At 36.3% G+C, this 27,633-nt stretch overlaps 1 protein-coding gene across 1 annotated transcript in view; it reads left to right on the forward strand.

Annotated features, from left to right (window-relative positions):
• Nucleotides 1-27,633, forward strand: part of LOC108447635 (contactin-5-like) — a 219,819-nt gene that overhangs the window by 88,346 nt on the left and 103,840 nt on the right. The gene's annotated exons all lie outside the window — the stretch shown is intronic.

Consider the following 27,633-nt stretch of genomic DNA (forward strand, 5'->3'; position numbering starts at 1 on the left):
GCTCCATCCTGTGCCAGAGTCAGATACCTTTATCCTGATATCTGTATCAAGGTGCACCAGTGAATCTCTTACACTGAGAATAAGGGCCCATTCCACTGTCTGGAAGTTCTTACTTATGTTAAAAGGTTTTGTGCTATGTCAGCTGGCTTTTATAGTTCCTTGTTTTAAACAAGTATCTCTTCATTCTATTAAAAAAAAGTTCAGTTAAAATCTAACTTCCTTGCAGTCATCACAGAAATTTATGGAAAACATTTAGTACCATTTAATCTAAATAAATTATTAGAACTACATTTTATTATTCTATTTTGCTTGACAGAATGAAAGTCTCAAATTTCAAAGAAATTAAGGATCCTTCTAAGCAACCACCTTATTGGGACAGGAAACAAAAAATTTCAGGTAGTATACAATTACAAGGGTATGCAATTAAAAGTATAGACCAGAATAAAAATTAAATTTGAAATGTACAAGCCAGACAATAACAAACTATTAGATTAAACCTTGTTAAAACATCAAAATGATCTGCAGAAGAAAAAATTAATATGTTTGATATCAAGCTTCATAAAATTTGGCAAGTAATCTACACAATAGTATTAATTCTGGAATATGTCCCTCTCATGCCACAGTGTGATCAGGTTTAGCCAAAATATAAGGCCTTTGGCAGAATAAACTGTTGGATATAGATGATATTTATCCTATAATCTAACAGGTGTGATGCTTCCCTGAAGATGAGGTACTTGTGTTCATAATCTTTCTCTGAATAAATTAGATAAGAGAACAGAAACCAGGTCTGCCTTGTTTACATATCATGTGTGTAGCAAAGGCCATGACTGTCTCATCTTAAAGTAAAAGAAAAAAATTGAATTTGAAAGACTTTCAAAATTGGTAAGTTACTGTGCAACATTGCAGTTCAGATTTTCTAGCAGCCTTTCAGTACCTAAAGCAGGTGACAAAAGAGCTGGAGAGGGACTTTTAGTAAGGGCATTTAGTGATAGCACAAGGGAAACGGCCTTAATCTGAAAGAAGGTAGATTTAAATTAGATATTAGGAAGAAATTATTTCATGTGAGGTTGGTGAGACACTTAAATAAGTTATCCAGAGAAGTTGTGGATGCCCTATCCCTGGAAATGTTCACAGTCAGACTGCATGGGGCAATATGGCCTAGTGGAATGTTCCCTGCCCACAACCAGGGGTTGGAACTAGATAATCTTTAAGGTTCCTTCCAACCCAAACCATTCTCTAATTCTATTTAACCATAGCATTTGTTAGTTTTTAGACAGGCAAACAATATCCAGCAATATTTTCAAAAGCCATGCCTAAATTGTAAAGCATTACTTAAACTGTCCAGCCCTGATTCAAACAGCACCTACTGCTGATATTTAACATTATCAAGTTAAAAGAATACCATGATCAAGAAGAATACAGTAGAATTTGCCCACCTCCTAAACTTACTGCCTTATTGCTTTGGAGTACTGCTTCATACAAATGTTGCACTGAAGAAAATCAGATTTGGGAACAAACAAACAAAAAAACCTTAAAATGTATAGAATTAACTGTTGTCTTGCTATACTGAAAGGTAAACTGGAGTTGTCAGGAGCCGATGGCAATTTTAAAACAATTAGGGGGAGAAAGGATGCAATACATTCCTTTCCATTTAAAAAGTTATCCACATAAAGAACTGTCTAACTCAGCCTTATCAGAATGACACTCTTCAGGATGCCAGTAACATAAAATCTATCAGCACAAAATGTGCGAACAACTATGCTACCAGTTTTTGACTGAGGCTTTTCCTAATGCAGGTGAGCACTATGTTATATCTATATCTTAAGTTGTCTGTGGATCCTTGTTCAGGTGGAATTTAATACTGTTTTTGTGCAGACAACAAGGAAAAGAAGATTATGCAGGAGATGGATGAGCATATTTCAAATTGCTTCCCTCTTGTTTTCTCTCACCATGATGAGATGCATGAATGAATATTTAGTAGAAATGAAAAGCAAAATTATAGGAACACACATATTCTGCATGTGTCCACAGTATTTCTCTCTGTAATGGGCCCTTTGTTCTGTGCAGTGAGTTGAGACCATTCTTCCTGTGGTTACATAAGTAAAACAGCTAGATTCAATAATCACTACTCTATTCTAAAAAATATAAATGCTGTGTATAAATTAGATTGCATAGTGCATTATTTTCCTTGTATCTTCAAAAAGATTTGTGATGTTTATATTTGGTAAGCTCTTTGCTAGAATAAGGTGCAAGATTTTGAAATCTTTAGTATTTAAAGAGCCATGTTATTGGAAGAAAAAAACAACTTTTTAATGTAATTTATAGCTATAACTCACTGTGGAATTTCTTGCTGGGAATGATCAAGCAAGACTGTGTGAATGAAACACAAAACATGTTTTACTTTGGTTACCACTGACTGATTCGAGTACTATTTTCTCCTGCTGCACAAATGGCCACTAACTATTATTATATAAATATAAAGCATATTTACACCTTAGATATAACATGCTGCAATACATTAATTTCTGCAGTGAATGTTCTCTACAAGTCAAAATTAATTTCCACATCTTATCTCTTGTGGTACTGGTAGTATGAGTGTATATAATAAGTGTTCCTTTTTTATGTAGCTTCACTTGAGAGGAGACATCCTGAATATTTGCTTTATGATGGCAGCTAAATGTTGAATAAACTACAGAGAGGACAGTTCTGCTGGCCCCTTGCAGTATCAAGATCTTCCATGCAGAACACTCTATAAATGTTAGTAGAAAAGCAAACTCTTTTCAGTACATAAGAACTGCTTCATGCCACTAAGAGAAGTTTGTCTTGTTTTGCTTTTTACCATACTAACTTTGTTTAGATGATTTTGTACTTGCCTGTCTTTTTTTTAAATCAACTTTTGAGAGTGATAAATATTTAATAAACATTTCAAGATATGTTTCTTTATTATAGTTTGAACTACTAGAAAGAAGGTAAGAGAAATTTCTAGATGTCATGGTGTCCTTTGTTAGGATACACTTTTGGAAGTCCATGACACACTTTTCCAAATTACTAAGTCCCTAGATATAAACTCCTTATCTCCCAGCCAGACTCTTCAGGATGTCCTGATCTTTGACAACCAATAGTAGTGAACTCCAGAGATGCCAGCTGTTCTGGTTCCAAGTCTGTAAGGCACGGAAGGTATAGGTGAGACCAAGTCCAAGCTGTTACTAAAAGTAAGCTGTGGCTTTTCTTTCACATAGGCCACTACTCCATGATCCTCATTTACACAGGTACTACAGATGTCTCTAGAGTTGGATCCTCAAGGCACAGATTACATTATTGTCACTTTTCTTAGCTGAAGGTGAAGGCTTCAGAAGAGACAGGGATATCCTGGAGATTAAGGCATAGCTGTGATGATAGTTTTTCCAGAGAGTGGCTTGCTACACCACAAGGTGAAGTTCCACAAGCTTGCCGAGTTATGGTTGACTAATGAAGAATACAACCAAACATACAATTCCATACTGACTTGCCAACTGAGAACTTAAAATTTTGGTCATAGGATTATTATTACCCTTTTAGGTAAGCTGGCAGAAGGTATGTGAACCAAAGGTGAGAGGATTACTCATATCATAGAGAGAAAACAAAGTGTGTGGTAAATAAATTTGATGAACATCTTATATAAATATTTATTAATGCAAGAAATGTAAACAGCAGCATCTTATGATTATGATAATGATTACATATACAGCTTATTTATCATAACAGAAATTGTTGAAGTCACATGGTTGGAACAGAATCATAAATTGTACTCCTTGCCTAAGATGTGCTGCCTAGTGAAAAAGGATGCATGACATAGTCTATGAGCAATATAAACCCTGCTTCAAGTTACCAGAGAAATTGTACCTGCTGAAAGTCTGTATTATAACAAAATGGGAGATGAACATGAGTACTGTGACTGAGGTTGCAGCTCAGTGAGAACATTCACATGGATAAGGACTCTGTACAAGCGATTAATGGAGTTCCCCAAGCACAGGTCTTAGATGAAGTGAAAGATTTAAACTACCTGTCCAACCACTCAGAAACAAACACGGTATAATTCAGATTGACAAGTAAATTTGGGAGTATGTTAGACATATACTTTTTTTAAAAGCAGTTAAAAGGCAAAATAAGCATCCGTAACCTGATGGTTTTCTCTGACTAAGTGGAATGAAAAAAGGAAATTTTCATGTGATTTAGACAAACATTAAAAAAGAAAATTCATGAGGTTTAATAAAGGAGAAAGAGACATGAGAAGAATGGAAATATGAACGAGGTGTATGTGTGCCTTCATGCATCTACTTTAAAAATCTGACCCATAAGATAAACTTGTTTTAACTGCCTTAGTGCCTTTATGAATGACACAGAAGCAGACAGCCTACTATAATTCCACTAAACAAGGCTGACTCTCAAAGAGTTGATGTGCTCTTCCTCCAAATAATGAAGAACAGTGACATCGGCTGCTCAAAAAAAAAAAAAAAAAGTATCAGCCCATTTGTAAATGGCCAGCTGAGAGGCAGCTTTAAGTAGGCTTAAAGCCATCAGTCACAGCCTGTACAACAGAGCTTACAGCCAAATATTTTATTTAAATTACAAGATTTCTTAGCAAAAATAGTTAGTGAATGTTCCAAGCATTTTGAGAAAGATAATTATGGTATCTTGAGAAAGATAATTATGGCTTCTATGCAATTGTGGACAATTGCCAGGAACAGGAGAAATCATTTCCTAAACATTCAGTATGTGCTGTTTTCTAGAAATGGTGTGAAAATCTATCACCATTTCTTTAAAAAAGGGAAATAGAAAAAATCCTAACATCCTAAAAATTTTCAAATTGTGGGGGGACTGGAAAAGGCCAAGTCAGAAACCCCCAACTCACACCTGTATTTGTTAAACATGAGAACAGGTATTGTTCGTACTATAAAACAGATTACTTTAATGGTGTGTTAACTGCAGCACAGCCTGCAAAATGTGACTAATTATCTCACATAACTTCAAGAAACTCATTTCCCAAAGGAATGGTGACAATAAAACTTTGTCCTTATAGCACTGTGCATTTGTGAGTCTAGAAAATGTTTATAAAATTTTCTAATTAAGTCTCACAAACCTCAAGAGAACAAGAAAAGCAATAGTTTACTAATTTTTATGGATGCTGCACATCCAAATAATATGACTTGTGAAAGGTCACATGAAGTCAGAGAGAACAAGAGGTCAAAAGATATTCTTCTTTCCTAAAGGCCAATGGCAAAGGAGTGCCCAGCAAACAACTCTGTTCTGTTGCAGTTCAGATTGCTGCAGGCCCGTATCCATTAAAGTGCCATTGAGAAGTCTCTTGCTATAGTTTTCACCCTCTTTTTCACTCTACTTTTTTATATTAAAACGTAAATAGTAACTTCCTGCATATTAGGTGTAATAAATCAGCCTTTTTGTAGGGCAGTTAGAACAAGTTTGAAATTCTTTAAATATTTGTTCAGCATGTATATATTTGTAGTGTTGTGAGAGAATATGTAGCTTATTAATCACAAGGATGAAATAAAGGAAGATTCTGTAAAGGGGAATTTGTGAACTTGAAATGTGTGCTATATTAAGACAGACTCTTAAATAACAAGCATTATGGTACTCTACTAAATGCTTTACATCCCATTTCTACAATCAGGAAAAATTCTATTTTTATATAGCTGCTTTAACAATTTGGGACATCTGTCTGTGTATCACTGAAGAATGTTCATTAAGTCCTAAAATTGCCATGTTACTGAATGCCTCAAGGAGTATTAAGTGCATCACAAACTGACAAATTCTCTAACAGAAATCAATCTTCTTGTCTGGTTGAAGCTGCAAAACAAACAGTACCAGCCATTAATCTGGCAGACTGGCTCCAGCCATTAATCTGGCAGACTGGCTTGTGGACAAAAAAACAGTTAAGCTAAGAAGGCCACATGAACTGGGAAAAACTTTCTAGGTTAAAAGAGAGAGAGAGATCTGGAATTATATATCCTTCAGAAAAAGCATGGTTTTCAAGTTGCTGGTTCTCATTTACACCTATAATAAATACAAATGGAGAAAAAAAGCAAAGGAAGGGTTCTGTTTGCTAAAGAGAGGTTCATCTCAGCAGAAGGGCTGCTTAAGAACAAAACAACCTTGACACAGGAATGAGATGAATAAACCTTGATTTGTAACAAAAGGCATGTTCAAAAGCATACCCTGAAATTCCAAGGAATGCTCTGGCCTACACCCCCCAAACTCTCAAGACTGTGAGAAGAAATTGAGGAGAAAATAGACATAAGTACAGATGATTTTATTGTTTTGTTTGGATGCCCATTTTTTGCTAAAGAAGGAATAAATTATTTTCTCTAGTGTAAAAAGCTAACTGTACATTTCTCATGAATGAACTTAAAACTTCTGTACCCATAGCACTGAAATTGTGGGAACATGGTCTCACACCTGTGAAAGGACTAAAGGACAAATTAAGGCTTTTCTCTAATGCAACCCAGTCAGACAAATTAAAATCTGAGAGTTAATAAGCTGTAGGACCTATTCTAAATAAGCAGACTCAAGGTTTTGTCTAAAATGTTAAATAAAATTATATCAGAGATCACTAGGAGGCCAAATGTCAGAAAGTGATCACTTGATCCAAGGAAAAAAAATGGGAGATAGCTCTTTCACCTACAGGTTTGTTGTCCAAGGGTTGGGTTATCCAAAACAGAGGTAGGATATGAAGATAAAAGTTGTGTGCTCAGAGCTTTGGAAGTGTCAGCAGTCGAGCATAGTGAATAATCCAGAAGCATAAGTATAAAACTAATTCCTTAATCCTTTTTTGTGTATTCTTTCTTTTGACCCATGATATACCCAAACAGAACCCCTTGAAAAGTATTAGCTCAACAAGCCTTGTCAAAACTGTGGCAACTGCGAGAGCTGAGGTGAGGCGAGACGAGGAGATGCACTGTGCGTTTTTCAAGGACTGCTTTTAAGCATGGGCCAAATTCCTCAGCTTTTTCTCACATTAAAAATACATTAAATCACAAGGCCATCTTTCCTGAAGTCAAGAGTTACTCATCTCAAGGACTATAGAAACAGGATTCTAAACTAGGTATTGACCTTTTAGCCTGATATTGAGAAGACAGGTTATTTAGCAATAGCAGGAAAATGAAAGCAATTTCCCAGTCTCAATCCCTCATTCCCCTATGCATGTGAATACATTCTCATACAGAAAAAGGCAAACCAAAAATGATGTAAAGTGGCTGAAAAGTAATTAATCTTAGAGTGAAAGGATTAAAACATCAAGTACAATCAGTAATTTACTTTGCTGTAAGTAGGTTAGACACTTACAAATCTGAAATGCTAACTCAGAGGAAGAGAAGGCATGTCAGCCGCTGTCTGTCGACATCAGACTGTGGCTCTGCTGTCTGCTACTGTGTTTCCCTACTCCAGCAAAATTATCTTGACATTTGTGCATAAACCAGTCATAAATTATGAATATCTGGAATTGTTTATAAATTTTAGCATAAAGACTTTTTGTTCGTAGTTAGACTTAAATCTTTGATAAGATATTAAATATAAGCACTGAACTACTGTGTTTTATTCAGCAAGGCTCTTGATTTCTAGAGACAAAGGGTTTTATAATAATTTATCTAGCCTAATGTTCTAAGGCCTTGATTTGCCTTCTAAATCACAGGTGCACATTGCTATTATCTTGTAACATCAGCTTGTTCTTTGCATGTGTTAGTGATTTGCATGTCCTCTAGATGATAGAACAGATACACCTGCATGCTGAAGGGCTGAGTTAAATCATTAGTCAAGGCATATGTCAGGCTTCTTTGGGGCTCAGTGCAGTATTTGATTGTAAGCACCTTGCTCTTCTGTTGCCTTAGTTATTCTGCCTCTTTCAGCAGAACACCTTCCCTGGAGGGAAGCAGTCTTGTGCAGTTTGCTAGGTCACCATCAAGTCAGACAGGAGTCATAAATACCTTTAGAGAAATGAGTATTTGTTCAATAACAGAGGCTTCTTCAGGAAATGAACTTGTCTTGAGGACTTAAGTTCATTTACAATATGGTGTTCTCTTACACACAATCATAGCCTAGTGCTTCATTAGTCCAGGATAATGATATGTATTTAGTATACAGTGAATAGGTATTATAACATGTATGCATATATCACATACTAATATATTATAAATATACATAATATATGTTCACATAGCGCTAATGTAATAATATATAATTATATTATATGCATCTACATAAAATTATTAATAAAACATTATTGAATATAATATACATTTTACATACACATATACATATATAATACACTGAGTTTATTATACAGTGAATTCTGGTGAATCTTTGCAGTTAATACATCTACACTCCGAAAGGAGGCTGCAGAAGAAATATCGCACATAAGTAGGATGCCAATAAAAGGATGCCTACCTCTATCTAGTGTCTACAAAAGAAACTAAGGGTGATGAGGGAAGAAATGTTAAACGTAGAATTATGTCTGTGATAGTATTATGAATAGCACTTGGGAATTCAACCAGATATTTTGAGTTTAGGTGAAGTGCTGATCCATAAAATCATTCTTAATAGCACTGCTATACTAGTGTTATTCTTTGTAGAAAAGAAAGTGTTGCTGTGCTTGCCTAAATTTCCTATCAGGAAAACATTAATCCACTATAACCTTTGTTACACATGCTGATCATTCATGCTGAAAAAACTGTAATTTATTATAAAACAACCTACCTTCAACATGTGTTGAATTTAAAAAAAAAAAAATTTATGAACTCACAAGAAAAGAGTTGTCTCACTCTCTCTCATTGGTTTTGTGGGATTTTTTTGGTGTTGTCATTGTGTTTTATTTTTTATTTGTTTGGTTTGGGTTTTTTTTAATCTGCATCGGAAATCAGGTTTTCTGTGTTGTAAAAGTATTCTATTCACCTGAATTAGTTACTATTTCAAGATTGGGACTCTGCAAATGCTCAAGGTCATTCCTGTGGGTCCAGCAGTGACATCACACTAGTTGTTCTAGTGATCCTTCCAGATCCAGATCACGTGTATCTCTAGCTGAGGTTACACACTGATCTATACAATAACACTAAAACCAGGACAAATTAAATTTTAAAGCTGGAATGAACTTTTTAACATTGACTCGATTACGGGATGTGAATCCTGGACTGCTGATTGCTCAGATGGATACAACAGTACGGATATACCCAGCAAAATGTCTGTGTAATGCATGGTATGGAAAAGCAGAGATACAGCTAAGTGTCACATAATTCTAGAAATTCCTATTTAAAAGAAAGGTTACAACATATTTAAAGAGAAATTCCTTGCAGAAGAAGACATTCAAAACCAATAAAGCTTTTTGTTGTTAGTTCACCCAGGATATTATTTTTTGAGGTGTTAACACAAACAACTGCATTTAATGTTTATTACTTATGCATAAAACATACTGAACTAAATTGAGAAACTGCCCCATTATGTTTTCAAATCTAATAGAATTAAGTAAATAAACAGAATTAGACGTTTCTCTGATATTTTCTTGGTTATGAGAAAGAGGTTGATTAGATAGCATAATTACTGAGGTTTTACACAACATGCACATGTATTTGAGAGTGCATGTATACACATATATAAATGTAGAGAAAGCTCAATAAGTTGAACAAAAGGAAAGCCTTGGTCAACAAATGATAAAGAACTTTTGTGAACTGAGTGTAGTGATTTCTGTAGGATTTCTGATGTTTGTTTGAGACTAGCAGATATTAAATGTCTTTGTGTCTCTCCTTGTGATTTTTAGAGAAATACATGAAGTATTGAACTGTTAGTTTATGATCCCATGGCGGCGAGGAAATACTGATCAGAAAAGCTTTGTCCTGGCTAACAGGAAGGAAGCTAATCATTGCTTTGATTATGAAGGATATTTTTTGGAGCAGGCTGTAAAATTATATTATTTATCTATGACAAAATATAATAGTGAAGTAAATCCTAGACTCCTTGCAGTTGCATGCTTGTTGTTTCAATCACAGTTTATTGCAAGAATGAGTAATGTGAAGGAAATATCTCTTTGATGGTAGGCAGGCTGTCTGCTCTGTCACCTGTAACAAGTGTCCCCTTCAAGCTGAAGAATCCCAGGATTTTCAGAGAAGTTTACATATTTCAGTCCTGTACCAGCAGTTTTGAAATAAAGGGACACAGGTGAACATTTTAAGGCTATTCTGATATAAATGATATCTATCAAGATCCTTAAGTTACTTAGCTTGTTTCAGACATCACAAGGTTTTACATACACCTAAAATAGCATGGTTCAAGAACCATACCTAAATCAAGCATTCCAGACCACAAACATTGTATGGATATATTGTATGGATATATTGGAATTTCAAGGAATATTTCTGACTGGCCACATAGAGAGAAAAGAAGCACTGGAAAATGTGAAAACTTGAAGACTTTAGACTTGGCTCTATCTTGCAATGCCTTTCAAACAGCTCAATGAAAGAATGAAAACACTAAAAGATCAAAAATTTTTTATTTTACTGACAGAAGGCAACATTATTGTGGAAAATGTTGCTTTTTCCCCTCTGGTCTGTAAGGATGTTTTACCTCTTCAGCAGGTCAGTATGTAACTACAGAAATCTTGCTTAGTTGTAACAAAGCTTCAGCTTCAGGTAGCTATTTTTGATTGATATGTAAAGCTGATACAACTTTTTTTCTTTTTTTAATTTATGTCTGTACTTTCAAATATAGCACAAGTTATAAAGCCATAAGTAGTCATCTAGCGCTCACCATACATTTCACTCAGGAATTGACGGTCTTTCTTGGGGAAGTCTATTCCTTTTGACTTATTTTGATGCCTGTAGGACTAATAATCTGGATCTTCCAGATGGATTAGTATTTAATAGTTTAAAATCAGATCACAGCAAGCTGATTTTTTTGTCATACTGACACTCAATCTATATGTAGGATTTCCATGAATTACCCAAGTGCATATTACAACTGCTTAAACTGCACTCCAGGGATTCAAGCATTTCTTTCAAGTGTGGGAGGGATTCAGAAAACATTTTACACATCAAATTTTCCCTGAAATGCACTTAGCCATCTCTGTTTCATGGATTTATCTGTATAGATATGAAGTGAATGACACAAATATCATTTCATTTGCTCATGTGAGCCCTCAACAAGACCTCAAAGGTACGGTTCATTTTTATTAAGTGTTGTTCCAAATAATACGGAAGGGAAATACCTCCTGCTATGAACAGAATATATATTAATATCCCCAATTTTCAGACACAGGCAGCTCCTTGGCATTTGATTAATATCCTCTGGATCTTTGTCTTCTTGCCTTACCTCAAAGAATGCTAGGGGGCCAAGTTTAATACCCTTGCTTCTGCTTAAATCCTGGTTACTTGTGGAACATATGTTTATGATAGTACTCAGACATGATGCTTTTACTAAACCTGTAACCCTTTTAAATGCCAAGTCTGTAGGAGAATAAAAAATGGTTTTCTAATAATTTTGTCTTATGACCACCATAAAAGAGCACATAGCTTGGTGGTAATTTATGACAGTACATCTGCTGAGCTACAGGAGCTTGGAAAAACTGTCCTGCTAATGGTGTCCTAAACTAAAATTGTTATGCATTCATCAAGTTGCAATAAATAGAAGAAGAGCTAATGCATTAAAGTTAATAGGGCTGCTGGAGATATTTACAGTGAATAACAGTATGGATGGCACTCAGATAGCTATTAATCTCACTGGCAAATCCAGTTTAGTGTAAAGTTTGTAAAAAGGGAATAGTGAGAAGGCAATAGATTGGTGCTTATGGCAGGCTAATGGAAAAATATGTCATTTGACAATGAACTCATTTCTGGGTGCATTCATTGCATCTTAAAGCTATTTCTAGATACATAATTACAATATATAATTTTAGTATATATTCTTCTAATTCCTTAGATTGTGCTATTTTGGTCACATTTGAAAAATCAAGATAAATACAGTATGCCTACTACCAAAAAGAATGTTTTGGAAACATGGAAAAAAATAGACTTGAAATGAAAGTAAAGATTGTAATTTTGTAACAAATCTGTAGAATGCAATTGCTGTAAGTAATTAACTTAAAATGGTAATAAAAAGCCCAAATAATGTATTATCAGGCCTATTAAATGCTTTTTAGATTCTCTTTCATATGTGGTATTGAATAAGCCTTTAACACTTAAATGTCTCATCAGTCTAAACTAGAATTAATTGACAGCACTAAGTTCTCACTTGTTTTGCAGAAAATCTTCACTAAAGACATATAGCCCATTAATTCATGTTTGCATATATATCTTATTTGCCAGACCTCTGCGTTAAGAAATAGTTGCTTGTATGTATATCTCATGTTTGGTTCTGTGAATTCTTCTCTCTTGCTCTCTAAGTATTATTTACATATCCATTATATTTTCAGTACAAAACAATGCTCAATAAGTAAAGAATTCACCTTTCCCCCATCTTTCCTTTCTTAAGCTTGATGCCCCTATGATTTACAGTACTATGTTTTCCTAAACTCAACATTTGAGATTTAAAACAAGGATTCTCTTTTAATTTTCAAGGTTGAAGTACGACATGCAGTGCATGTAAATTCTAATGCAATGGTCTAAAATACTGATCTAGCAGATAGCAATACTGACTGTAGGGAGAAAACTGATATGCAAGGGGAATAAAATAGAGAAGAGCCATCATCTTTGCCAACATGGACAGTGGGATTGAGTGCACTCTCACAAGTTTGATGATGACTCCAAGCTCCATGGTTCAGTTGATGTGCTGGAGGGAAGGAATGCAATCCAGAGGGACCTGGACAGGTTTAAGAGGGGTGTGTGTGTGTGAATCTCATAAAGCTCAATAAGGTCAAGATCAAGGTCCCACACCTGGGTAGGGCAATCCCAAACACAAATAGAGGTTGGGTGGAGAATGAATTAAGGGCAGCCCTGGGGAGAAGAGCTTGAGCTTAATGGTGGAGAAGAATCTTGACATGACCCAACAATGTGTACTATCAGCCCAGAAAGCCAACTGTGTCTGGTGCTGCATCAAAGGAAGTGTGGCCAGCACATCAAGGGAGGTGATTTTGCCCCTCTATTCCACTCTTGTGAGACCCCAGCTGGAGTGCTGCATTCAGCTCTGGGGCTCCCAAGATGAGAAAGATATTTATCTGTTGGAGTGAGTCCAAAGGAAAGCCAGGAAGATGATCAGAGGGCTAGAGCACCTCTCCTATGAAGACAGGATGAGAGAGTTGGGGTTGTTCACCCTGGAGAAGAAAAGGCTCATGGCACATCACACAGCAGCCTTCCAGTACCTAAAGGGGACCACAAGAAAGATGGAGAGCGACATTTACAACAGCATGCAGTGATAGGACAAGGGGCAATGGCTTTAAACTGAAAGATAAATGTAGATTGGATATATAGGCATGGAACCTTCCACTAGACTACATTGCTCAGGGCCCTATCCAGCCTGCCCTTGAACACTTCCAGAGGTGGGACATCCACAGTTTCTCAGGCAACCTGTTCCAGTGCCTTGCACTCTCATCATACTCATCATTTCTTCCTATACATAGTCTGAATCTGTCCTCCTTCCATTTAAAAGCATTGCCCCTTGTATTACCTGACCTGGGCATTCCGTCAAATTGCTGATGATTCGCTGCTCTGGACTTTCAGGCACTTATACTAGTTTTTTCTTCCAAATTTCTTTTTTTTTTCCCTTTTTAAGTTAGATGTCTCTCTTATGACTTTTATCTGTGTGGTTTCTCATTTCACCGCCTACATTTATATCAGACTTTTTTGCTATACGTGAATTTCCAATAAGCTAATAAAATACACATGTTCACACAGACCGTGAATGAAAAAATGGTTGTATTACAGACCATAGTAGCATGCAGTTCATGAAGCTCAAAAAATCAACAGAAGATATTGCAGCTATGCATAAACCTTAATTATAATAAGATCACCTTGCTTTGTCCATGAACAGTTTTCAAAAACTCATTTATTTAGTGAATAATGAAAATTATTTTCTACTTAAACATTGTTCTTTCTCTTCTTTTTATTCTCCCTACCAAAAAACCCATGAAACCTAAAACCTTTATAGAGTGAAAATTATCATTTGGAAACAGACATATTTAATTAAAGTCCATCGTCATTAAACCATTTCAACACATTGCTGTCAAACAGCCCAGGCGAATAATCATCTCCCAAATTATCTCATTTATAACAAGTAGGATACCTTTCAGCTGTGCATTAGTCTTCCTTTAAACTGAGTTCATGTAGCCTGTTTAAAAAGTACTATAAAGTGGAAAATATTACAATATAGATCAATCTCTTTAATAATTCAGTTTTCTATGAATCTACTATCTCTGAGGAAGTAGAAGTATCTATAGAAATCCCCAAATCTGTCCCCTGAATCTTTTCTCACTTTTTTCTCCTCTATGGCACCTCAAAGTCCATAATTTGTGGAGTCCCAAAAATGTCCTACTTTTGGGGGAAAGGCAGTTGCCTTTGTTTTTATTCTTTGGTCCCAGCAAAGTCAACCAACTTCTTTGTGAGGTTGAACTGAAGTCTGCTAAATGGAAAGGAGCTCATGACTCCCTGTACTGCACATCCCTGGGAGCTTCCTTAGGCAAGAATGAGCAAAGTCTCTCTGTCCTTCCTGTTGCCTGACAGTCCATCCTGTGATTGACCTCCAATATAGCTGATCAGTACCTAGCAGAATGAAATGAGCTCACTGCAGCAGTTTGTGCCTCTCCCTTTAGCTGGAGTATGCACCACGTGGGCACTGAATTGCTGTTGTGCGGGAGGGACAGCTGATGGAGAAGAGGGCTTCAGGACTGTGCACAGCTAGGACATCTACACCATAAGTTCCTCCCACCTTTTTTTTCTCTGTGTTCCACTGCTAATAATATATAAAGATATAAAGATATCTAAAGATAATTTTCATAAAATGGTTCTGACAGAATACAGTGACAGGTGTTTTGATAACAGAAATTATAACCTATATCAGTAACCAGGAGGAAATCAAACTCCAGTGAAGTTACCTGTATATTTATATTTCTCTTTTTGATTTAATTTAGCTTCCATATAAAAGTTGTATTAACCAAAGACCAAGTACTGTGTGTGCAGTAAATTTGACTTTTGCCTTTTGTAGATTTGTCTCACAAACCTAACAGAGGCATGAGTTAAAACTATGTCATTTCTAAGTAAGTCATGGATGTTCAAGTTGCATGCAGAAGGTCCAAGTTAATCTATTCCTGTTTTTCATCCACACCTACACTGATTCTATTAAGAGGGTTTTTTTATTTAAATTTTCACTGGTATGTAAGACCACGCTTCCTTTTCAGCCTTATTATTTTGTGCTATAAGAAGCACCTGAAGCAAGCATTATATATTCATTGAACCCTCAGGAGTCAGGCATATTTCAAAGGAAATACCTGCCTGCAGTGTCATAATTTTCTATAGCTTGTTACTTTAATTCAACTATTTCCCCCTCTTTTGCCCTAATCCAGAAAGCTCAAAAATTCCCATAGTTTCAAGGAAATTTCAGCCAGTGTGCCCACAGGCACGACAGGGTAGCAGCAGTTTTTGGAAGAAGCTGTGTGCATGTGTGCCTATGTGTATGTGTCTGCTGTAAAACAGAGGATAAACCAGAAGCTGATAGTCTTAAAATAGTAACTTAACAAGCTTTATTGGTGACTTGATTGGCATGACAGGGACTTGTGGTGATTCTCATACCAGTATTATTGATGCAGTTTTTGGGTTTTCTTCAGTAGAGACATATAGAGGAAATGACGAGAAAATGTTGCCCTACATGTCAGAACTGCATGCTGATGTTCTCAGGTTTATAAAGTGTGCAGGAAAACATATATGTTGAATGAGTCTATCAAAACTGAAATAGATATAAGCAAATTTAATTTAGAGGAACTTTTATTAGAGAGACCTACCAGGAAGCTTAATGAAGAGGTATTTTTGTGGCTAGTTGTAGGGCTACTAGAAGCAAGAGACAATGATTATTATAGAAAAAAAGGGGGAACAGCAACAAAGTAATGACCCCGAACATCACTGTGGCATCCTTCAATAAATCCAGAGTCCAGGTTATAGGAGAAGAAAGTCTGAAGGACTTGAACAGTGAAGCAAAACCACAAAGACAAAATTACTCTTAGGCAGAAAACTATTAGGATGTGCAGTAAAAGCCAGCTTTCTGGCCCATGAGCTTTTCTTAATTGATCTCAAACACGAAGAGTGCACAATGTGGAAATGTGTATACTACATTAGAATAAGTATAAAAATGTATACATCAGGAGATTCAATAAGAATATCACATAAAATCATTAAAAATAGTAAGGAATAGCAGGTGCAAAAAGAAGTAATTCTGTGTGTATATAAGCATTAAGAGAAGGAGCAAAGAAAATGGTACATTTAAGTTCAGCAGACAGGAAAAGCATTAACAAATTGTTCTGTAAAATCTTAAATATTTAATATATTTTTCCATTGAAATGAGAAAGGAGAGCTTTCTGGATACAGCAACTAAAACAATATGAAAATAATGAGGTTAGGAGTGAAAATAATCTGAAAGGGAAGAAGCAGTCATGTTTGTCTCAATTTTATTCATCCCTAGGTATCAATTTAGAGCCACTATTGAATTGCCCTGTCCCAGTATGGCCATTCCTCTAGTAAAGTAGATGGGTGTGCAGGTGCAAGAGTCCTTCAGAAATTCTTTCAGAATGACCAAAATCCAGTCATGATGGTGTTAGTCACTTGCTCTCATACATGAGGTGGCAGACAGTCCCTAAACTGCTGTGTGTGAGCACTAACACTGTTTTCTAGGTGGAAACTAAACCTTTGCTTCCAGAATAAGGGTTCAGCCTGGGAAAATTGCTGTGGAACATTGTGGAACATGTGTTGATGCCAAACACTGTGAGGAACTGTCAGGAGTGGTTAGAAGCAGATGAACTGGATGCAGGGGTTCAGGACTAGCCTAGGTGTATCATAAAGGTTCCCTATAGCTTTTTTTTTTCTGATTTTCTAAACATCTTCCTTGAACATCCATATGTTGTTTGCAATCTAAAATAAGTCTCTACAGTTCCTTGTATGTAATTATCTGACAAGAAAAAATGCAAGCAACAAACTGCTCAGATCAAATGAAGGTATGATCAAAACTATTACTGCTTTTACACATGCCATTACTCACGGTATTCTAGCCCTGACCAGCTGTGCATCAATTCTTAACAGAGTTGCCTAAATAACATCTGGCGTGTTATACCTGTTTCAAGGTTTCAGTGTACTTACTGCTAATAAAAGGTGCAAGACACAGGGCTGTTCTGAAAAATCTCTAAGACTGGTTCCACTCCACATGCAGTGTATTTTAATAATATTTGGTATGGAATTATTGTTTTACTAGAGAATTTGCATGAAAATAAAAAAGTGTGTTAAAAAGTGCTTAGCAGAAACGTTATTTTTCTGTTATTAAAAATGAAGTCAGAGTTCTAAATTTTATATCTGCTAAGGGAAAAAACTTCTTTAGTGTGTTTTTAAGCACACTGTAAAAATTAAATGGTCAAGCAGAAGCAGAAAGTTTCTCCATACAAGACAAAGTCAAAATGAACCCATTCTAGCAATAAAACACTGCAAAGTTAATAAAGAGCAAGCCTTTCTTATTCCATATCTATTTTACTAAATACATGTTTTAATGAATCTCACCAGGTAATTAAATATTTGGCTCTAGGAATTAAATTGTGATTACATGTAAGAGAAAGCAGAACTTAGATGTAATTGCTTTATGAACTCTGGGTGCCTTGTCCAGAGTTACTGTCAAGGGGCTGTAAAGAATGCCAGGGTATCAAATAAAAGCATCTCAAGGCATTCAATGAATTGTTTTTTCAAAGCATATTAAACCTGGAATGTCATCTGCATTTAAAACAATTATATTATTTCCAGTACGCCTTCTATAAAATTTAAAATGTGTGTGTGTGTTTACATGTATGTTCTTGTGAAGATGCACTTTTGTATATTATGTAGTTAAAAGGATCTTATTTTCTGTCATTAAATTTCACTTTCATCCTAAAGAAAAGAGAGATTAGAACTTCTACTTCTACACAACTTTAAAATGGGTGGGAGAAAATGTTTGATTTAGATATAAAAGGGAAATAAACCAGACATTTTTCTTTGACGCTGTTTCATCATTATTTTATGCAAAATTTCTATGGTAACAGTACCAAAACCTGTAATTGGTAAGGCACCCGTACCATGCTCCTAGGAATGTTACTTCATGGGCAACATCACCTTCATTATTCAAATCCCATAATGGTTGTATTTGCATAAGCTTATTTTTACTTTGTAAACAGTACTTTACATTCAGATAGTTTCAAAGATAGTGGTTTTGTCATAGGCATCCCTAAGAGCACAAGATTTAGATTTGATATACAAGGAAAAATACAAATAAGCAAAAGAGTCATGGGAGAGCTGTCATACATCAGAATATTTCTGAATTTCCTTCGAAAATTTATGCAGATATCTGCATACATTTTATCTGCATGAAAAGAAGAAATATCATTTTTAAAAAGCATTATTAAGGGGAAAAATATTTTATTGTTTATTTTTAAGAAGTTTATTTCTTATTATAGCAGTCGCCTGGCATCATTTTTCACATGCTAAGCACTGAAGGACTACCTGGGTTCTTGAGGAGTTTCTAATGTATCTTTAGATCAGTGTCTGTATCAATGGAAAGTAAAATTCTAAACTAGGCTATCCAGAACATATAATTTACTTCATTAATTGCATGTTTCAAGTAAATTAGTTTCTGACATTGCATCATTCTTCTGCAACAAATAGCTTCAAAACACAGTCACAATACAAATTCAGTTTCACTCAAGGTATGGCTGCAGCAGGGCCATCTAGAGCCAGTTGCCCAGGACCGTGTACTGGAGGCTTTGAATATCCCCAAGGTGGGAGACTCTACCACCTCCCTGGGTTAGCTGTGTGAGTGATCAGCCACTCTCACAGTGAAAAAAGGTGTTTCCTCATGCTCAAAAGGAAATGTCTGTATCTCAGTTTGTGCCCATTGCCTCAGCCACTAGGCACCACTAGATTGGCTCTCTTTAAAGGCTCCATCCTCTTTGCACCCCCTTTCCAGGTATTAATGCAGGTATCTCAGCCTTTCTTGATGGGAGAGATACCCCAGAAACTTCATCATTTTTCACAGTACCTTGTAGAACTCTCTCCATTCTGTCCATGTCTCTCTTGTCCAGAGCTGGACGCAGTCCTTCAGCTGTGGCCTTCCTGGTGCTGAGCAGAGGGGAGGGATCACTTCCCTCTACCTGCTGGCTAAGCTTTGCCTGGTGCAGTTCAGGATACCATTGACTCTCTTCATGGTAAGGGCCCACTGCTGGCTCATGTTCAACCTGGTGTCTACCAGGACCCCCAGGTCCTTTCCTTCCAAGCTGCTTTCCAGCTGGCTACGCACTAGCACATGAGGCTATGGTATCTTAATTGAAAGTCGACAGTTCCCAGGCCTTCTGCAAATTCAGTAAGAACATGTGGATAGATATTAAAACTTAATCATAGACTGTGCACATGTGTACGGAATACTTTGCTTTCAAAGATCAAAAGAAGCAGTGTTTTATGTAACGGGATTTCATATAGGGCAGAAAGGAGTTTTTTGCTCTGGTATTAATATGAAAGTTTCTACCCCTATTCTACTGAACTTTTGTTCTTTTTTCTCAATTGCATCAAATCTCACAGTCAATATCAATTTCTAATATATTGCAGAGCTTTTTTTTCCCCCTGAACAGTGCAATTTCCTGTACATCACAAAAATTAATAAATATTTCTGCTGAAAAATCTACGGCAGTAACAGAATTCCTGAAGGGCTTGGTGTTGTACTTGATAATTCCTATCGGTCCCTCCCAACCTGAGATATTCTATGATTCCATGACATAATACATTGTGAATATTAAAAGCTTATCAAAACTGATATAGTCTAGTCCTGCTTGACTGGGATGTCCTTCTTTGTTAATATGCAACCCTTTCTGGGTGCTCCAGGTTTCTGTTCTTCACTCCTGGTGGTTATCCATCAACTGAGAAGGGCTGAAACTGGATCATTCTCCTTCATTCTTTCCCCAGCATTATCTGTGGGTATTGCTTCTCCTGTTTTGCTTATATCAGCTTCCTTAGTGACCTTTAGTGAGGAGAAAGTACCCTGGAGAGCTTCAGTAGACATAGCTTAAGCAAGGCAAGACCAGTACAATGGCAGTGAAACCAATGCTGCAGCACTGAACGTCGTACTGTGACGCTGGAGAGGAATGCTAAATCTACCATCAGGTTGATATGGTTGATGAGCTGGAGTAAAAGTGAAGTCAGTGTTCATTTACTCTGCATGCTACTGCTTTAGTGTTTCCCTGGGACATGTGCATACACACACACAGGTTTTTATTTTAGAAAATCCTCTAGCAGCAAAGTTATTGACTGATCTTCACCGTACTAAAAGCTGAGCATTTTAACATTTAAGATACAACATTTACTAGTATTCCCATTAATAATTTAAGCTAAACCATACCTGTCAAAATAAATGAATGAAGTACAATTCACACTGCCTTACTCTTGTATTACTTATTTTGTGTGTTTACTTTATTTATGTTTTAGAAGACTGACTAATCTCACTGTGGTTTAAAAGAATGAGCAAAAATATTTGTTGCATGACTCCAGAAGTTACTAGTTCTGCAGGTAGCAGCCCATGTACCAATCACAAAAAAAAATCATGAAAAGAAGATCTATATTTTTGCATATATTATTGTAAGTGTTTAGTTCAGGACTTTGGTCATCTGAAATAATTACCATATGTAAGAATGTGTTTCCTCTGAAGGCACTCTCTGCATTTGGTACTCACATGGGTTTAAAAGTAAAACAATAGGTCTGAATACCCTTCAGTATCTCTGTCAGCTAATAATGTATTCACTGACATAAAAAATGAGGCAAGGAGTAACTGACAGCCTGTTGAAAAAGGCATTGAGCCCAGGCTGCACTGATTTCTGCAGGTACCACTCTTTCTGCTTCTCTATTTCAAATCAATGTTTTCAGCAATGCAGTAGGCTGGAAGACACATTCATTATGTATTAAATGGTACTCTCTTAAAACTACTTAAAGTTTTCCTGACAGTATCATTCTGAAGTTATGTAATCCTTCAATATGGTATCTGATGTATTGGTGATCTTGATGCAATTTTAGACTCAACTGTAAACTACAAAGAAAATCGTCATTTAAAAGCAGTACACTCTTGAATGAGTATTGCCATGTTTAAACAGAAAAGTAAATTTCATACCATCACTTTAAAAGAATATGATGGCAGACATTTTAAATCTCATTCCTTACGTGAGTTTTTGCTCTGTTTCAACTACGTGTTTTATGTGGGTTTTTTTGTTGTTGTTGTTCTTGGAGTTTTATTTTTCTGCTTAAAAATTATCCAAATATTTTACTTTGATGATCTGTTCATTGTGCTCACTGACTTAAACAGGCTCCATTCTGACTCTCATGTCACAGTAGAGTCTGTGATTTATCTGTTTTCATATCCATAAAGATACAGCCTTAACTAAGTGGTCTCTTGCATAATCAGACTGGCTTGGAGTTCACTAAATGTAATCTTACACTGTGTATCTCAATTAATCTTGCAGACTGTGGCTAATCACATCCCCACCGGGCAGGCTCACATATCTCACCAAGCTGGATTATTAAAATCCATATTTCACGTTAACAGCCATGTGTGTGAGATTAGTTTCTAAGTAGTAATGCACCTGCCATAAATACCTCATATCTGGTATCTTCTGAAATACCGCTGCTGTCAAAGATGAAAAAGCATGATGTGCATTCAAAACTAGTTTACATTTCTTTTTTATGGGCAGGTGATTTTTTTCTTGAGTCCTTTGCTTTGTTCTGATATACCTGAAAATCTATACAGCACAGAATGTAATGAATACAGAACCTGGGAAAAGATATATTCTGGAAGGACTGATAGAAGAATATGATTTTATTAACTTTATTCATTTTTTATTTTTTCAAGTAAAAGCTTAAGTGAGAAAACCTGCATTAATTTAGGTTCATACCATTAGACATACATTAAGGGCTAAATTCCATTTTACAGTAAAACTTTTTAAATCTGGAGTAACTCCAGTAAGCTCAGTTGGTCTAGAAATTGCCTTAGCATTGTCATTTGGCTAATTACATCCTGGGATAAAACACTTTCCATCCGATCGGTAGACTATTAGCAGATGATCCAGACACTGAATCTTGGAGTTTCAAGTCTCTTGGGTCTGTAAAGGCAACTGATGCTATACTTCAAGCTCAATACTTCTAAAAGGCAGAATTTCTGTTTAACTCCCTGTATTCCCCCAATACAATTGCTGCACTAATGCCTAGGATTTGCAATAAAGACCAAGCAGACTTTTTCTCTGAACCTTGCTTAAAAGACATCTTTGGTTTAATGGGACATAAGAAGAGTTAAAAGTGTACAGCTACAAGCAAATAGGCTTTGCACAACATTGCTGAATGTGATGATGCTTTACTTAAAGAGAATAAAAGAAATTAGCATGTTTATTATTTTCCTTATGCACTGCTCCTTAATTTAACTTCTCATTCCAGTGGGAGTGTGTCAAGGTCTCTCTGCATTCAGGCAAGCAGTGTTTGTCTCACAGCTGTCTGGCAGAGGCAGCTCAGGCTGACTGGCGGGATTGATGGGCACAGTCCCTGCCCTTTCACAACTTTTCAGGCTTCCTGTCAGTTGAATGCTTGAAAAGCCCCTGCTTGGAGCTCACAGATTCTTGACAGATAAAACTGCTGTTCTGGTGATTCACAGCCTGATTGCTCCATCTTTTCTAATGAGAAAATCTGGCTTAGAGCAGCTACATTTCACTGGTGTGTTCATTGACCATTCAGTGTTGGAGTATAATCCCTGGAATTTTGGTGCCTGGAGGAGGTAGGGAGGCAGTGGAGAAGGAAAGGGGCTAGATACTCCAAGCATAGTCTGGAGTCTTGTTAAGGACCACATAGTAAAATCATAATTTTACAAAAAAGTGGCAGGCTGCATCAGTAAACTCTTCAAACCAAATTTATGCAGAATTTTCCTGTAAGAATCTCTCATTCAAATGTAGATGTAAACTGACAAACAACATAGTCAAAAAGCTTCTATTTTCAGGGCTTTCAAGTGTCTTTCAGGTCTATCCATTAATAAATAATCATCCTAAAATAGTTTTGGTTTAAGAATTTAAAATTATGATAAGAATAAGATTATTGCAAGAGAGCAGAAAAATAAATGATAGTTTAAAAATTCAGTACCAGTTTATGATTATGTATGTATTCAGCAGCATAATTTCAAAGGTAAAGTTCAAATATGCAGAAATGGTGGACATAAAGGAAAAGTTATTGAAAAATGACAGTTGCTTATGCATTACAGATGCCCAAGTCAGAAAAAGCAGCTGATTTTGCCATATATTACATATGCCACAGTTACAATTTTGAAGTTGCACTTCATAGTATGTATTTTTCCTGATACATTGAATTCTGTGTAAGAGTAGTGGTCCATTTTTAAATTTTCCTAAACACTGTTTTATTTTTAAATTACAAGTCCATCACAGTCTGAGAGCATTATTTGGATTTATTGTTGCTTATCTCTTGCAAACTTTCATGTGAAGTCATAACAGTCACAAATTACTGCTAATGTTTTGAAGCACATCACAGAAAGTGGCAAAAATAATCAAGACAAATCAGACACCATGCTTCTGCATAACTGCTGAACACCCTCCAGAGACACACAAACAAGAATAAGAAATATCCTCTAAGTCCTGAGGTCAAATGCTTTTCCTAAGAAGTACATTAATCCCCTGGAGAAGTGCTGCTTTGAGAGTTTAATTTATTGTAGACAATAGAAATAAGGAAAACAGAAACCAGCAAAAGCCATCCAACCTTATGCATCCACTGACATAAAATACCAGGAAGGTATAATATTGTCAATAATATAGCAGCTCCTAGGAGCCTGTTGTGCTGGCCATTTTACAAATTCAGAACAAAAAACTCCTGCAAGGTATTTATCACCCCAAAATCTGTAGTCAGCAGGAGAGCAGACCAACTACCTAATGTAATCGAGAATGATAACGGCACAGGGTTTTCAGATCTGGTCATAAGTAACTGAAACCACAACTTTATAATTTTTCTAGAAATTATTCTGAAATACAGATTTTATGTGCCTCCTAGCTAGCTAGTCAGCCCTTTCCATTTCTCTATACTATATCTGTCAAGTTATTATTTGGTTACTTTCTGGTATTTAAAAACTGAAATACACTGCTGTGATGTTACAAGCTGTTAGGTCTCTGATCAGTGCTGGATTTCAGATTGAATAGGTCACAGCAAAGCAAGTGTCCATGACCAAATAGGTGCATGTGGTGATATTTGCATAAAGAGCTAGACTGATATTGGGACTAAACTCATTTTTAATCTTAACTGTCATTAATGACAATGTTCAGTTGCCCATAAAGGTCAAAGTTTTTCCTTCTCTAATATTTTTTGTCTGTTTGGTTGCAGAGAGCTGACCATGAAAATCCTTCTGTGGGTTTGATATCATTCTACCTGCAGAGCATGATAATTTATGCTATTAGTATCAAATCAGTGTTAACCACTGTTTGATGCACAGAAAAATAGTACTTTAAAGTTTTAAATTTTAAAATTTTAATTATTAAACACCTTTTCATACACTGGCTGCCTTAATTTGCGTGAAATATGTGGAGACTTCTAGCACTTGCTTCAATTTACTGCATTCATTTGCTTCAAATTACATATGAGGCAGCTTAACCAAACTAAGCAAACTGCAGAACAATTATATTTCTAAATATATTCTATTTAATTGTCAAGCAAACAGTGTTCAGCATAAGAGGGGATACTGGTGCCTGGGGAAGAAAGGGATAAATTCAAAGACTTTTTCTTCACCAGCAAAATGTTTTTACCCATAATATCTTCTGAATGCCTTTTAAGCCACTTTCAAGTAACAGTTTTGCCTCGGACTTTCAAAATATGGATTGTCTGGCTTTAGCTAGAGATAGAGGAAAGAGGATTCGATGTGCTAAAGGTTTGCAACAAGTAAGCAGAAAAAATGGTAGGGTAAGCCCCAAAATCACCTATGGCATACTCAGAAACTACCACTCAAATCTGTACAGTTAATTCATTTCCCATAATCAGGGAGCTAGCAGAGAGAATATAGGAGTGCTACATTTTGCTCTTAAACTGTTAATTTCTATGAAGAAAATTAAGTGAATGTGAGAAAACAAAAATAAATTCAGTTTCTTGAATAAGTGAATAACCAGGTTTTGGAAAGAATCTAGACTCCTGCATTTCCACATTAATGCCATTACCAAGAAGCTCTCTTATTTTCTCTCCTCTGCCTGAAGAATTCTCAATTAGCTAGAGAAGATTTGATCAGAAAACCTAAAGGAACCAGTCCTGAGAACAATCTGTGCCTCATGTAGAGGCTGTCTGCCCAAATAGGAGGATCAATTTCCGTACTCGAATCTGAATCAGTAATTCAGGAAATTTGAAACTATTCATCGTATTCACAGGTAGCTTTGTCTTCTCTTCAAACCCAGAATAGTGCGTACCTAAAATTTTTTTATCAAAGCATGCCAGCAGCTCTATCCTTTTCTTTACATCACCACTTCATAAAAGATAATGCAGAATTCTCTGTAAATATGTTATCTCTTGTCTTTTTCATGTCAGCCTACTAACCACTAGTGCTGTTCAAAAAGCTGAGTCCACAGAACACACACCTGCATGATTTCTGATCTTGATTTGCTGTGCCAGTTGTTCTCCTGTCCTGGGATTAAAATATCCAATGCTATGTTATTTTAATAAAAGCTGAGGTGACAAAGTGAGCACCTGTATTTTTGTTCACTCCACCTGCTTGCTCTGGTACTTGGCTGTCTTGTCTCACTGCAGCAGCAAGAACCATGTGGCCACCATTAGTGAAAGTATTGTCTGATCCATAGAGTTTTAAATGTTATTCTTTACCTGAGGAGAAAAAAAATTCAAAATAATTTAATCCAGACAGCTGCTTTTACAAATTATTTTTGTATTCTAAACAATTTTATACTTGATCCTTCTCTTTCAGGTCATGAAAGGATAACCTGCTGATGTAAATGAGGATAAACCTTGGTAATAAATACCAGAAGAAATATGAGACTATATTTAAGAAAAAAAATTGGAAAAAAAATTTTCCCCTCTTCCCCCCAGTCCCTGTAGAAAATAGAATCATTATTTGCTTCAACACCCTTAAGGACTTGATTATTTGAAATAAAGGTTAGAATAACTGCTTAAGAAATACCCATGTGTAATTTTATCAATGGCTGTAAATTAATGTGAACAGAAAGCAGATTTGGTTAAAAACTGGTGCTACAAACAATAGAGTAAAATATCATCAAAGAATCACAGGATCATGGCATTATTAAGACATCCTGTGATCTCAGGAACTGTCCAATCCAACCACCTGCTCAGAGCAGGGTCAGCTCTAGGGACAAATCAGGTTACTCAGGACATTTTATCCAGTCAGGTCTTCACAACCTTCAGTGACAGTGACTGCTTAGGATTTTTGTGCAAGCTGTGTCACTGCTGGACCTTTATCACTGGGAAGAAATTTCTCCCTATATCCAGTCTGAACTTCTGTCTTATGTGTCGACTTTATTTCACCCTTCCACCCAGCCAAATGTGAAAAGTGTAGGCTCCATCTCCCCAAGAACCTCCCCCAGGCACTTGGGTTCCTGTTGGGTCACCCCAAAGCCATCTCTGCTCCAGGCTGTACAAGCCCAGCTGTCCCAGCCTCTCCTCACAGGGCAAATGCTCCAGGCTCCTGTCCTGATATCCATTTAGTTGGTTAATGTCCTTCTCATAGTCTAGAGTAAAAACCAGACTCAGTTTCTAGATGGATTCTGCCAAGTAGATGGCGAAAAACACTTCCCTGGGTCTCATGGCTCTGCCCTTTCTGCTACAGCCCATTGTGCCTCAGTCCTCTTTGCCTCCAAGGCTCAGTGAGGGCTCATGGTTACCTGAGGGCTGCTCCCCAGCCTGCACGTCTGCAGCAGCAGCTCTTCTGTAACCAAGATACACCAGTGGAGAATTAAAGAAAAATCCCCAAACCTGACTATGTTTTGTCTTCACTTTGAAGTAATAAAGGCAAGCAAGTTCAAATAGTAGATTACTAGGACAGTCTTAATTTTAAAAAAATGCAAAAAGTGCAATCCATTTTTGTAAGAACTGTAATAAAAAATATATGGTCTTGCTATTTGTGAAGCAGCTGTAACCCCAGACTGTTCTCTAACACCATTAAACTTAAATGATAGTCTTGCAATTATACACACTAACAGCATAAGAGAGCCTGCAGACACAGAATTACATGACTCAATTTAACACAATTGCTAAGGGATGTGTGTATTTAGCCCAATATGACCTAAATGTCTTCAACATATGTGAAGGAATAAAAAATTAAATTCAGCAAGCTTTAATAGAACTACACACACAGAGGTGTCATCTATTTCCTTGCCACCCTACATCATCCTTACTGCGCTCTATCCTCACTGGCCTCTGTCATTCC

The sequence above is a fragment of the Corvus brachyrhynchos genome, unplaced genomic scaffold, assembly GCF_000691975.1.
Source record: "Corvus brachyrhynchos isolate BGI_N302 unplaced genomic scaffold, ASM69197v1 scaffold117, whole genome shotgun sequence".
Taxonomy (NCBI): domain Eukaryota; kingdom Metazoa; phylum Chordata; class Aves; order Passeriformes; family Corvidae; genus Corvus; species Corvus brachyrhynchos.